Raw genomic sequence first — 12,813 nt, 5'->3', positions numbered from 1 at the left:
TCGCTGTATTCTGTAAACGTTAATGGATCCACCTCTATGTTTATTAGTTTCGCTTATTATTAGACCCTGCGTGGTTGCTGTATTCAATAAATGTTATTAATTATTGTCATTTACACTGTTCAACTCGTTGTTTAGAATTGCAGAGTCCTGCGAGGCTCATTATTAATTGTATTGTCTGAATGCACACAGTTTTACTTTATATTAACGCGTGCATCTAGTGATTTTCCCACTAGTGATTTCTCAATGTCAAAACCTTGATATTTCTCAGTACGAAGTTTGCTATATGTAAAAAAAAATGAGTTAGCAACACGTACTTGTAGTTAAAATTTTCACCACTAATGCGCCACCCCCGCGAGTATAAAAGCCAGCGCAGCCAGGCCCGGAGCTCAGTTGGCTCCCTGATGTCAACAGGCAAACATCCAGGGTTAACTGGCCTCCCAGCCTGAAGACTAGAAGCCATCCCAGAAAGAAGGACGAAGAAAGAAGAAGAAGAGCCTAGCAGCAACCTACCTACCTGGTCCGCTCGCTTAGGCTGATTGGTGCTCAGGTTCTACCTGCCCGGCTTGTCTGGGAGCACCCGGACCTTCCTTTCTAACCTGCCGTCCCTTCATAGGAGACACCGGTTGGCTTGCGAATTCCCAGGTAACGCCGGGGTTGTTGCGGCATCCTTTAATCCTTTTACCCTGCGCCCGTTATTCGGGAGTATCTATTGGTTTCGGCCAATTCCCGGCTGTGGTTGGGGTACTACGCACAACCTACTCTCTTTTACAGGGGAACCCGTGACTTTGGCGGTGACCAAGGCCCTAAATAAAATTAAGTCCCCATACTCCCCCTGGCGCCTCACAGCGAGGAATAAATTGGATGTTTCCTGGCCCCCTTATCTCTTCGAGATCAAAGGTGGTACAGGTAAAAGAACGTGCGTGGTAAAGGTAAAAGCACGTGTGTGGTACAAGTAAATGCACGTGTGTGGTAAGGGTTTCAGGTAAAGACACGTGTGTAAGTGTGCTAACGGACACCCTTGTGTTGAGATTATAATAAATATATATATATTAAGCTGGTATAGTCTTTCCTTACACCCAGCAAGCCCTGAGATAATTCTGAGTCCATGTTCTACGGCTGACAAAAAGTTAGCGCATATGGGTAGACTTTTGCCATCCACCTAATTGCAAGGTTTAGCGTTTAGAATGCAGCCCATGCCAGTACTCCTACTCAGTTGTTAGTGTAGTGCGGAGCACGTGGTGAGGATGTTGCATAAAGTTTTTGACGCCTTAATGTGGGGCCGATTGTAAAGACTGAAACCAGGAAGCCAGTGGGGCCTATTAGCTTCAAGGACCATAAGGGGCTCATAAGTGTCAGTGTTCGTCCAAAGAATTCACGAAGGAGAAGATATAGTGTTGTGGAAGAAACCATAGACGGTGTGCCAAAATGGAAAGGGACGTGCCAAGTATGAACTTAAGAAGCAGAGGGAGGAAAACCGTAGATGAAGAGACTGGGTTCAGATGCTGTGAGGATACCGGAGGAGAGATGGAGTATTTTCAGTGTTGCCAATGTCTCCAGAAGTTCCATTGGAGATGTGAGGGGCAAGAAGAGACCTCAGTGTCCACTGCAGAGTCCATATGCAAGACTTGCTCATCAGTACCCTTGATGGCGTCCGGGCAAGAACCAAGTGCTCCTAGTACGACCCTATCAGACCATTCGTTATTAGAATGGCTGATGAGAGATAAACAGGAGAGGAAGAAAGAGAAAGCGGAAGAATCCGAAAGGAGAACTAAAGAGGAGGAAGAGCGTAGACTTATGGAAGAGAAGCAGAGAAAGAAAGATATGGCTCAATTAGAGAGAGTTAGAAAGAAAGAGGTAATGGAGCTAAGACAAGTAGTGGAGTCCATGGAGGAGAGAAGGCTACATGAAAAAGCAGAAGAAGAAGCTAAAAAGGCACTTGAAAAGGCAGAAGAAGAAGCTAAAAAAGCACTTGAAAAAGCAGAAGAAGAAGCTAAAAGAAAACTTGAAAAAGCAGAAGAAGCAGCTAAAAGAAAACTAGAGACACAAGAACTTAGGTCACTAATAGAGTCTCTAGAAGAGAAAAGAGAAATGGAAAAACGAGAAGCAGAAGAGGAAAGAGAAATGGAAAAACGAGAAGCAGAAGAGAAAAGAGAAATGGAAAAACGAGAAGCTGAAGAGAAGAGAGAAAGAGAATTAGAAACTCTCCATGCCTTAGTTCAAGGTCAAGAAGAGAGGAGACAGCAAGAAGCTTAAAGAAGCAGAGTAGAATTACAGACTCTTTTCTCCCAACATAAGACAGACCAGTTAGAAAGTCTTAAGGAGGAATTAGATAAAATTAGAATCTCTTGTCAGCAGGAAGTAGTGAGAATAGTAGAGGAACAATTACAACCTTTAGCTGTCTGGCATGGTGAAATGGAGCAAGAGCAGGAAGAAATGAAGAAATATTTAGATGTCTGTCTACAATTAGTAGCGCAGTCGGTAGAAAGCATAAGTTCAGCAGTAATGACTCTGAGTGAGCAGGCCGTAGTTATGGAGAAGGCGGTCCAAGAACACAAAGTAGCTGCAGAAAAGATGGCTAAAGCAACCGGCGAAAAGGTGAACTCTCTTCGCGGAGAGACACAGAAACTGGAAGTATCTCTTCGGCAAGAAATTCATGAGCAGACTGGGTCTATAGTCAGAAGAGTAGGCGAACTGCAAGATAAGATTGAACGGTTACAGATACAAGCGGGGGTCCAGTCTGATGTTCTTCCAGATTCCATTGAACGAGATAGAAATTTGAATCCTGAAGCAGCCTCTTATGAACCTCCTAGAGTGGTGCAGAATCCTTTCTATCTGGGAACCCTTCAATCGGATAAACGTAAGCGGCCTAGAGAAGCAGATAGTTCCGACGGGTCACCTCCTCGGTGAAGAACCGAATTTAAGATGCCTAGAATGGCTGACATCGCACACATCCCCAAGTTCAAGGGTGATATCGAAGCTCAGTCAGCAGAGAAATATCTTCGTGAGCTCAATGTAAGCTTCGAGCTCATGCAAGTACCTGACAATTACAGACTCGAATTGCTACCTAGAGTATTCACAGGTAAAGCTGAACATTGGCTGGCAGGTAACATAGACAGTTTTGTTAGCTATGCTGATTTCTGCATAAAGTTTAAAAAAGAGTTTGCCTCCGAGAAGGCTAAGCAGAGACAATTAACTGCAGTAAGAAATAGAAGATATTCCCGTCCAGTACATGAAAATATGGAGAGCTTCGCTTGGAGCATTTACGCCGCCTATAGGAATTTAAGCGACAACTTCAGCGAGAGTGAGGTGCTGAATTTAATTATAGGTCAGTTACCTTATAAAACCCGAAATCTCTGCCTTGCGCACGCTCCCAGATCAGTTGACGAATTGACCAGCTTCCTCAAGGACTTTGAAATATACGATGATCCAGACTTTTGGAGAAATAAAGAGGACTTCAAAAGTAAAGAACTTCCCAATAAGAATTTCAAAGTGCGAAGCATTGAGACCAGGAGTAACACTAGACCAGAAAACTCTTGGAGAACTCGAAATTTTAATAGGGGTGGAGGTAACAGAGAACAGAACCGTAACCAGGATGGCCGATGGGAACCTTATCAACCAAATCAAGGACCAGATCGTAGATTTCCCGATAGGAGGAGAAACAATCAAGAATGCAGTGATCCTAATTCACCTAGGCGACCTTCACCTAGAGACACGGGACCAAGTGGAAGGCAGTCACCCTCCAGAGAAGTTATGACCTCTGAGCAGGAGGAAGCCCTAGAAACAACCCGGGACTTCCTGCGTAATCAAAGGTCTCAATCCTGCCAAACAAACTAGATCCTTGTCTAGGTGCTTCGTTCCCATTTAGGCAAGGGGCCTCTGAGGAGCGACCTGATACAGCTATCCAAGAACTGAAGGTTAACTTCCAACTATCTGAAACAGAAGAAGTAAAATTACAGAGTGAACTGAAATCCGCAAGGGAATCAAGGACTAGATACAAATCACCAGCAGTGGCGGCAAAGTTAATAGATATACCAGTGACTTGTGTAATAGATACTGGGAGCGAATGCTCTATTTTGAGTTATGAAATTTGGACAAAATTAAAGGAACAAATACCAGGTATTCAAGTACAGAAGGTTCCAGAGATAAGATTGGTGGATTTTTCTGGAAGCCATAGGAAGTGTGTCTTTGGCAGCAGACGTGTGGAACTGGAGATTGAAGGTATGGTGTTCAGTACTAAAGTTTTTATATTGAGAGGTTTTGGTACAGATCTTCTTCTGGGCATGCCATTCTTGAAGCAGCACGAGGCCGAGATAAATTTCAGAAGAGACTCGGTAAAATTGTATTTTGGGAAAACTCCGGATCAAGATGTAGGGAATCCACTGGATGTTGAAATTGTGCGGCACATCCAAAAGGTCCAAGAAAGAGACGAAGTGTGGATGTATAAACCGGCAGACCTCGAGGAGAAGGTCGAAACTATAGACATTCTGAATGATTCCCAGAAACAGGAGTTGCTGCAAGTGCTGAATCGATATATAGCTGTGTTATCAGAGAAGCCCGGTACCATGGAAAGTGCAGAATGTGAGATCCTTTTAAAAAGTACCGAACCAGTTCATCGCCCGCCATATCCAGTGTCGCTTTCGAAAAGAGCCGCTCTAGAAAAAGAACTTAGCTTCTGGAAAAGCTGGAACATTATTCAACCATCGGTATCACCCTATCTAAATCCATTACTAGTAGTAGACAAACCCGATGGTAGTGTAAGACCATGCCTGGATTTTCGACAATTAAATGCTATTATTATAGTTCCTAAAAGCTCAGTGCCACCTATTGATGAGTCATTGCAGAGATTTAAACAAGCCCAGTATTTTTCAAGTTTAGATCTAGCTTCAGGCTATTTACAGATTCCCTTGAAACCAGAATGCCGAAAATACACTGCTTTTTCGTACAAAGGCCGCCAGTGCGAATTCTTGAAGATGCCTTACGGCTTATCTAATGCTGTGTCTACTTTTGTGTCGGTTATGCATACAGTTTTTGGACCTGAAACTGAAAGTTATCTGACTGTACATAGACGATCTTTTGATCTTCGATGCGGACTTCGACAGCCAAATCCAACATATAGAAGAGGTGCTCCATAGATTAGAAGAGGTTGGACTTAAGGTAAAACTTCGAAAATGTAACTTTGCAAAAGGTGAATTGGTTTATTTAGGCCATTTAATTTCGGGAGATAAGATTAAAATAGACCCGAAAAAGAATGAAGCCATCCTGAAGTTTCCACAACCTAAAACTAAGAAAGATGTCAGGAAATTTTTGGGACTCGCAAATTGGAGACGGAAATTCATAAAAGATTTTTCGGTTAAGACAGAACGATTGCTGAAGTTACTCTCTAAAACCGCTGGATGGAATTGGGGTTCAATGCAGCAATCCGCCTTCGACCAGCTTAAACAAGAACTGGTAACCGCTCCTGCCTTGGCTCAACCTGTTTTAGACCAGGAGTTCTGCATAAATGTGACGCTTCGACCAAAGGCTTAGGATGTGTCTTATTTCAGGAGCAGAACGGAGAGAAAGCTGTAATCCAGTATGCTAGCAGGAAGTTAAAGAACAATGAAGTACACTACTCCATTCACGAACTGCAATGCCTGGCCATACTTTTTGGAGTAAGCAAGTTTGAGATTTATCTTCGCGGGAGACATTTCAAAATCTACACTGATCACAGAGGGTTAGTTTGGCTCCAAAATTCCAGGAACTGGAACTGTCGACTCACCAAATGATCCCTGAAACTACAATCTTACTCTTTTGAAATTATTTATATACAAGGAAAAGAAAACACGGTTCCCGATATACTCAGCCGTTATCCAGCCAAAGAGAGCATGAAGGATGAGGACACCAAATTTTTCCATGCGAACTACGTTTGGCAAGAAAGGGGAGAAGTGGAGGATGTAGAGAATTGGATCCAGGCCCAAGAAAAGGATGATTTCTGCAAGTCGGTTTTAAAGGTTCTGAGGCAAGAGGAAGTTAACGACTCCCCAGTTGAATCCAGGATGAAAAGATTGTATCAAGTGTATGGAAACCTCTTATTTAGGAAAACATCTGGAGATGAAGTCTCCTGGAAATTGTGTGTCCCCGAGAATCTGAAAGAGAGGGTCCTAAAGGAGAACCACGACAAAGTACGTCACTTCGGCATGGCTAAAACCCTTAAGAGAATTAAGAGTAGATATTTTTGGCCTAAATTGAAGATGGATATAACCAAACATGTTAGGGATTGTCTCACCTGCGCTAAAACAAAAATGGACAAATTAGGTATTTTGAAGGATAAGCTACACATTAATCAGAAAAGTCCTCATGAACTTTTATCGGTTGACCTAATCGGAAAATTGCCTATGTCTCATGGGTACCAGTATATTTTGACCATGGTACATGTAGGGACCAAATTTGTCTCCACTTACCCTTTGAGACGAGGAACGGCCAGGGAAATCCTTAATGTAATGGAAATGGATATTTCTCCCATTTTCCAAAGGTGAGAGCAATTCTATCTGATAGAGGAACACAGTTTACTTCTGGATTGTGGAAGGAGTATTTAGATAAGAAAGGGATTAAGTATTACATCACCACCGCTTATCACCCCAGCAGTAATACCATCGAACGAATGAACCAAGAAATAGTGCGGTTACTCAGATTGTTCTGACATCGTGAGCACTAGGGATGGCCAAACGGATCCGGATCTGAAAAATCCGGATCCGGATCCAAAAGTTACGGATCCGGATCCGGGTCTGAAAGTTTCGGATCTAGATCCGGATCCGAGAGTTTCGTATCTCAATCCCATTATAATATTACCACACCTTAAAAGGTATTATGATCTTCGATTACAAAGAAATTTTTCGTTAGTCCTACAAGAATTTTTTTCAAGTGTTGTTCCTAAAATACTTTGCTACGCATCGGCTGACACACTCATACACACATGTCAGAGGTTTTTGTAATTGCCATTGAAACGAATATGTATTCATTCGAATGTATTGGAAATGAAAACACACATAAATGTGAGACATTCCATTCTAGGATGAAACCTTTTAACACATATAACAAGATAGAAAAGTTATACAAAAATTATACAATTGTTCTACAGTTAACGTTTTACAAATTAAAATAAAACATTATAATATATGCAGTGTTATATAATTACAAAGTGTAAGACTAACAAGGGAGGTTATCTAAGTGTCCCCCTCCGATTTCCATGAAACTTGGCAGTATAGTGGGGCCCAAAGGAAGAATTACGTGTTTTTTTGTTTCAGCTAAAAAAACGGTTTTAGGGGGGAAAACCCCTGAAATGTCAAGATGGGGACAAATTAAAGTGAGCATCTGACCCCTGTATCCCACTCCGATTTCCATGATACTTGGCAGGTGTGTGTATAAACGGGCCCAAATGAAGAAATACGTGTTTTTTTTGTTTCGGCTAAAAAACTGTTATTGGGGCCAAAACCCGCCTCAAATGTCAAGATGAGGACAAATTGACGTGAGGATCATCTGACCCCTGTCCCCCTCCGATTCTCATGAAATTTGACAGGTGTATAGAGAGGCCTATGCCCCCTGTTTCTTCCTATGACATATGTGGTTTCGGGGTCAAATCCCCACTTCAGTTTCTCCTCATCTTGACATTTGAGGGGGGCTCTATACACCTGCCAAGTTTCATGGAAATCGGAAGGGGGAGACTTAGACCTCCCTTGTGAGTTTATTAATTAATTACAAATCGCACACACACACTATACAAGTGTGTGTGTGTATTTATATATATATATGTATATTAGCAGGTAACAATATGTAATAAGCACATTCTTACTTTCCAAAGAAGCGCATGTCGGATGGCAAAACGGATCCGGATCCAAAAGTACCGGATCCGGATCCGAAAGTTCTGGATCCGGATCCGGATCTGAAAATTGCGGATCCGCGGATCCGGATCCGAGAAATTTCAGAATCCGGATCCTTAGGATCCGGAACCAACCGGATCCGGATTTCGGATCCGGATCTGGCCATCTCTAGTGAGCACCAGTCTTGGTCAAAGTATCTAACCGAAATTTCATGGCTCCTAAACAACTCTGTTTCAGACATTACAGGATAAGCACTTTCAGAGTTATTCTTTAACAGGCCTGTGGCTAATGAAGTTCTGGACCACTTCAACTGGCCCATCGACGAAGCCGATTCCCAAATAGACAACTGGGATCAAAAGTTATTCATGGCAAGAACTAGAGAACGCTCCAAAAGTGAGAAAAGAAAGTTTAAAGTAAAAGGAAGTGCATTCCAGTTGCAAGAGGGTGACTTGGTTCTTGTCAGGAACCATAAGCTGAGTTCCAGAAAGAATAAGACAATCGCCAAGCTATTTGAGGTGTTTATTGGCCCCTATGTCCCCACGGAAGTTCGAAGCAACACTGCCCTGCTGTTGAACCTGACGACCAAGAACCCAGTCGACCGAGTCAACTTCGACAACCTTCGCCTCTACAGATGTTCTCCGGAGCGAAGAAGAGAAGTGGTAGGGGAAGAAGAGGACCAAGTGACTGAAGCGTAGAAGAGACAGAGACTCTTACCAGTTTGATTTTTAATATTTCCAGAAAAATTTTCCACAAATTGTAAGTTCTAAATTTCTACAAAATTTTTGCCCGAGGAAGGGGCGTATGTAACGACCTTGCGTGGTCGCCATATTATATTTTATTAAGAAGACTTGGATAATAAATGCAAGCTAGATGTCCCTGCGAGGCGTACGCTTTTAGTTTAAATGTGTTAACGGATCCACCTCTACGATAATTAGTTTCGCTTATTATTTGACCCTGCGTGGTCGCTGTATTCTGTAAACGTTAACGGATCCACCTCTATGTTTATTAGTTTCGCTTATTATTAGACCCTGCGTGGTTGCTGTATTCAGTAAATGTTATTAATTATTGTCATTTACACTGTTCAACTCGTTGTTTAGAATTGCAGTCCTGCGAGGCTCATTATTAATTGTATTGTCTGAATGCACAAAGTTTTACTTTATATTAACGCGTGCATCTAGTGATTTTCCCACTAGTGATTTCTCAATGTCAAAACCTTGATATTTCTCAGTACGAAGTTTGCTATATGTAAAAAAATGAGTTAGCAACGCGTACTTGTGGTTAAAATTTTCACCACCAATGCGCCGCCCCCGCGAGTATAAAGCCAGCGCAGCCAGGCCCAGAGCCCAGAAAGAAGAACAAGTACACCAATATACGCGCAGAATAGCAAGACGAATAAGATAATAAAACAAAGCAATAACAATGAAAATAGAATTCCCATTAGTAACAGATATCAAAACCTACAGGACGATGATTGTGGTTATGGACAAACTAATCTTCCGGGACCCAGCAACGTTAAGGAAAATAGGAGAAAGACCCAACAAACATACAATCAAGAGAGAAACCTGAGAAAACCTCAACCAATAATCATATACAGAATTACTGAAAGATACAACTTCGTTAAATCAATAGGAAGAACGCTAAAAGAAAGACCGCAAGTTTTCCAAACCAAGGAATACTTGAGACTACAAACGAACTGCAATGAAGATCTGGAAAAAATAAGAGCTTTTTGCGATCAAACTGGGTACGAATATGCGCTTGGATTACAAAGGAACAACAGACCTTTAAAAGTTGTTATACGATTTCTACCAATCGACACAATAAAAGACGATATTATAGAAGTCTTACAGGATGAGGGTTTTACCGTGGAAGCAGTAAATCAAATGTACAGAAAAAAACAAACAAACGCAAGATAAAATATACCACCCATTATTCCAAATATGGCTAAAAAGAACGGAAAATGTGGCAAAAATATACGAAGTCAGAAATATTTATGAATTTCCATGCAAAATAGAACCATACCGTTCAATTGGTGCAATGCAATGTAGGAACTGCCAGAGGATCGGGCACAATCAGGACAACTGCAATGCAGCCACAAGATGTGTAAAATGTGGAGACTATCACATTGCCGCAAACTGCCAGCTAAAAGAAGATGAATCACCAAAATGTGCCAACTGCAGTGAAAAACATCCAGCCAACTACAGGGGATGTGTATACTTTCAAAACTATCAAAAGAAAGAAAATCAGAAGAGAGATGTCCGGAACATAACAAATAAAGTACAAGACAGATTATCAAATACTGTCTCCACCACAGGAAGTAGCAGTTGTACTAGTGAAGAAGAAGAGGAATTTGAAGAAAATCTTACTAACAAAAATAAACCCTCTACAAAAAACAAGCAAATAAAAGATAAAGTGGAAAAACAAAAAGGAACGAGACCTTCATACGCCATCAAAATCAAGAAAAATGAAAATCCATCCAATAAAAATAAGAAGAATGAAGATGAAGAGGAAGGAAACTTCATGGAAGATATAAAGTCAGTCGTCAACTTTTTGAAAAGTGAGCAATTCAAAAAGATACTAAATCACCTGAAGAGAGGAATGAAAAAACTTAAAGATAAAAAAGACAATATTTCTAAAATAACTACAGCAATAGAAGTAATCTCTGAAATGATAGATGAAGGGTGTTTTTGAAAAAGTAATCAAAAGACAACTTAAAATAACTGCATGGAATGCAGACGGAATTAAGGAGCAGAAATGGATTTTTACCAAATTCTTAACAGAAAATAAGATAGACATTGCATTAGTTAACGAATCCCACCTAAAACCCAAAATACCATTTAACATAAGGAACTACGCAATTTTCGGAGATGACAGAATAAGTAGTGCAAAAGGAGGTACAATGATATTAATTAAGAAAGAATTAAAGGCTACAAAAATAGACCTCTCTACTTTCCAAACTTTAGAAGCAACAGCTATAATTTTAAAAAAAAAAGATAGAGAAATTATCCTTATAGCTGGATACAGATCACCAAGCAGGACGATGGAAGAAGGAGACATTAAAAAGATCTTCGATATGGGAAAAAAACATAATTTTAGCAGGAGATATTAATGCAAAACACAAACATTGGAATTCTAAGAACCCCAATGAAGCAGGCAGAAAGCTTTACAATACCATATCTGAATTACCGGTCATAGCAACTGCACCAAAAGAACCTACCCTATATCCAAAATGTGGCGGAGAACCGGACGTGATAGACATAATACTGTCAAAAAACGAATATCTTTGCAATGAACCACGAGTACTGCACGAACTGGATTCTGACCACCTACCTATCATATTTCGAATACCAGCTAGCTTAGAAAATAATACAATAAATCACCCAAAAATAATCCATACGGATTGGAAACAATATCAAAAAAGACTCCATGAAAGAACAGATTTAAAGAAAAAGTTAGAAACACAAGAAGATATTGAGAATGCTATAGAATCTTTAACAAAAGAAATGAATACAGCTTTCAAACTCAATTCCAGAGAAGAAAAAAGTCAAAAATCCACAGAAAACGAGGATAAAGTCCTAAGTATGTTGATTAAAATTTTTAAAAAATGGTACAGGAAGAAATGGAATAACTCTAGGAATAAAAAGTACAAAACCTTATGGAATATTCTTAAGAAGAAAGTGAAAGAGAGAATAATCGAAAGTAATGAAAAGCAATGGGAAGAAAAATTCAAAGGAGTTGCTCCACTAGACAGCAATTTCTGGAAAATTTTAAAAGAATATCAGAATACGGACGAACTGACTAGTGCAATTCTTGTCTTTACAAGAATGGTCAAATCATGGAAGAAGATGAAATTGCAGAAAAATTCGCGAAAAAACTAGAAAAACAATTTATAATAAATGAAGATCTGGATAATACGGAAACAACTACGGAAGCAGCAGAAAATTTAAGGACAATAAAAACAGAAAAGTAGTAGTGTAATTGATGCTATTATAAACCCGAGAAAGTATGAGGTGTTTTGACTGAATACAAATACTTAAAACTAAGGCAAAATGTCTATAAAATTTCATTGCTACTGTGTATAACCTATGATTTTTGTAAAAAAAAAGCTTCCGAGAAAGTATGACCCCCTCAAATTGATGTGGCTAAACCTGAATTTGCCAAAATTGCTATTTATAAATTTGTTAGAAATATGCTTTTTTCGATATTGTTTTAACTACACTTAAAACTAGGCCAAGATGCTCTTAAGAACTACACCCACACACACCTACCCACACACACCCACACACACCTACCCACACACACACACCTACCCACACATATTTACTTCCGGTCTACTTCCGGTCCACTTCCGGTTTAAGTTCAGAGAATTAATATGTTGACTTGTAACATTCTAAATATTTTAATTCAAGACCAGGTACAACTTGTTTATCTAATACTAAGAAAATATAATATGCAAAACTCTTCTAGAATTGCTCTGTGACTCTTTCATTTCTTACATCATAAACATATGATTTTTCACCTATGAGAATAACACTACATATGGTGTCATCAGGTAGTGTATCATGGAATTCACAGATAATTTTAATGTTTGTCCTATCATTAACCACAACTTGTTTTCTTTTTGAGGTGTTGATGACAAACATGGGTCTCTGTGTTTTGAATTCATCTGGTGAGTAATACATGTCAGTATTCCCAATTGTAACCCTTTTGAATGCTGTAAATGTTTCATATAATTTGAGGAAATCATCCTTGGACATGTTTAAATTATAACTTTCTCTAGGGAACACCTCATTTCTGCCATTTTTAAGATATATGTTTTTGATGTTGCAGTTATCAAATTTACTTGAATTTTTTTCTTGATTATTATATCTTCCAATCTGAAACAATACCACCACAAAATCTAGCATATCATATTATATACTGGAGAATGAGTTTGTAGCATCAAATTCATAATTGCTAC

The sequence above is a fragment of the Lepisma saccharinum genome, chromosome 6 (assembly GCF_977018435.1).
Source record: "Lepisma saccharinum chromosome 6, izLepSacc3.1, whole genome shotgun sequence".
Lineage (NCBI taxonomy): Eukaryota > Metazoa > Arthropoda > Insecta > Zygentoma > Lepismatidae > Lepisma > Lepisma saccharinum.
Note: the sequence above shows the minus strand (reverse complement) of the source record.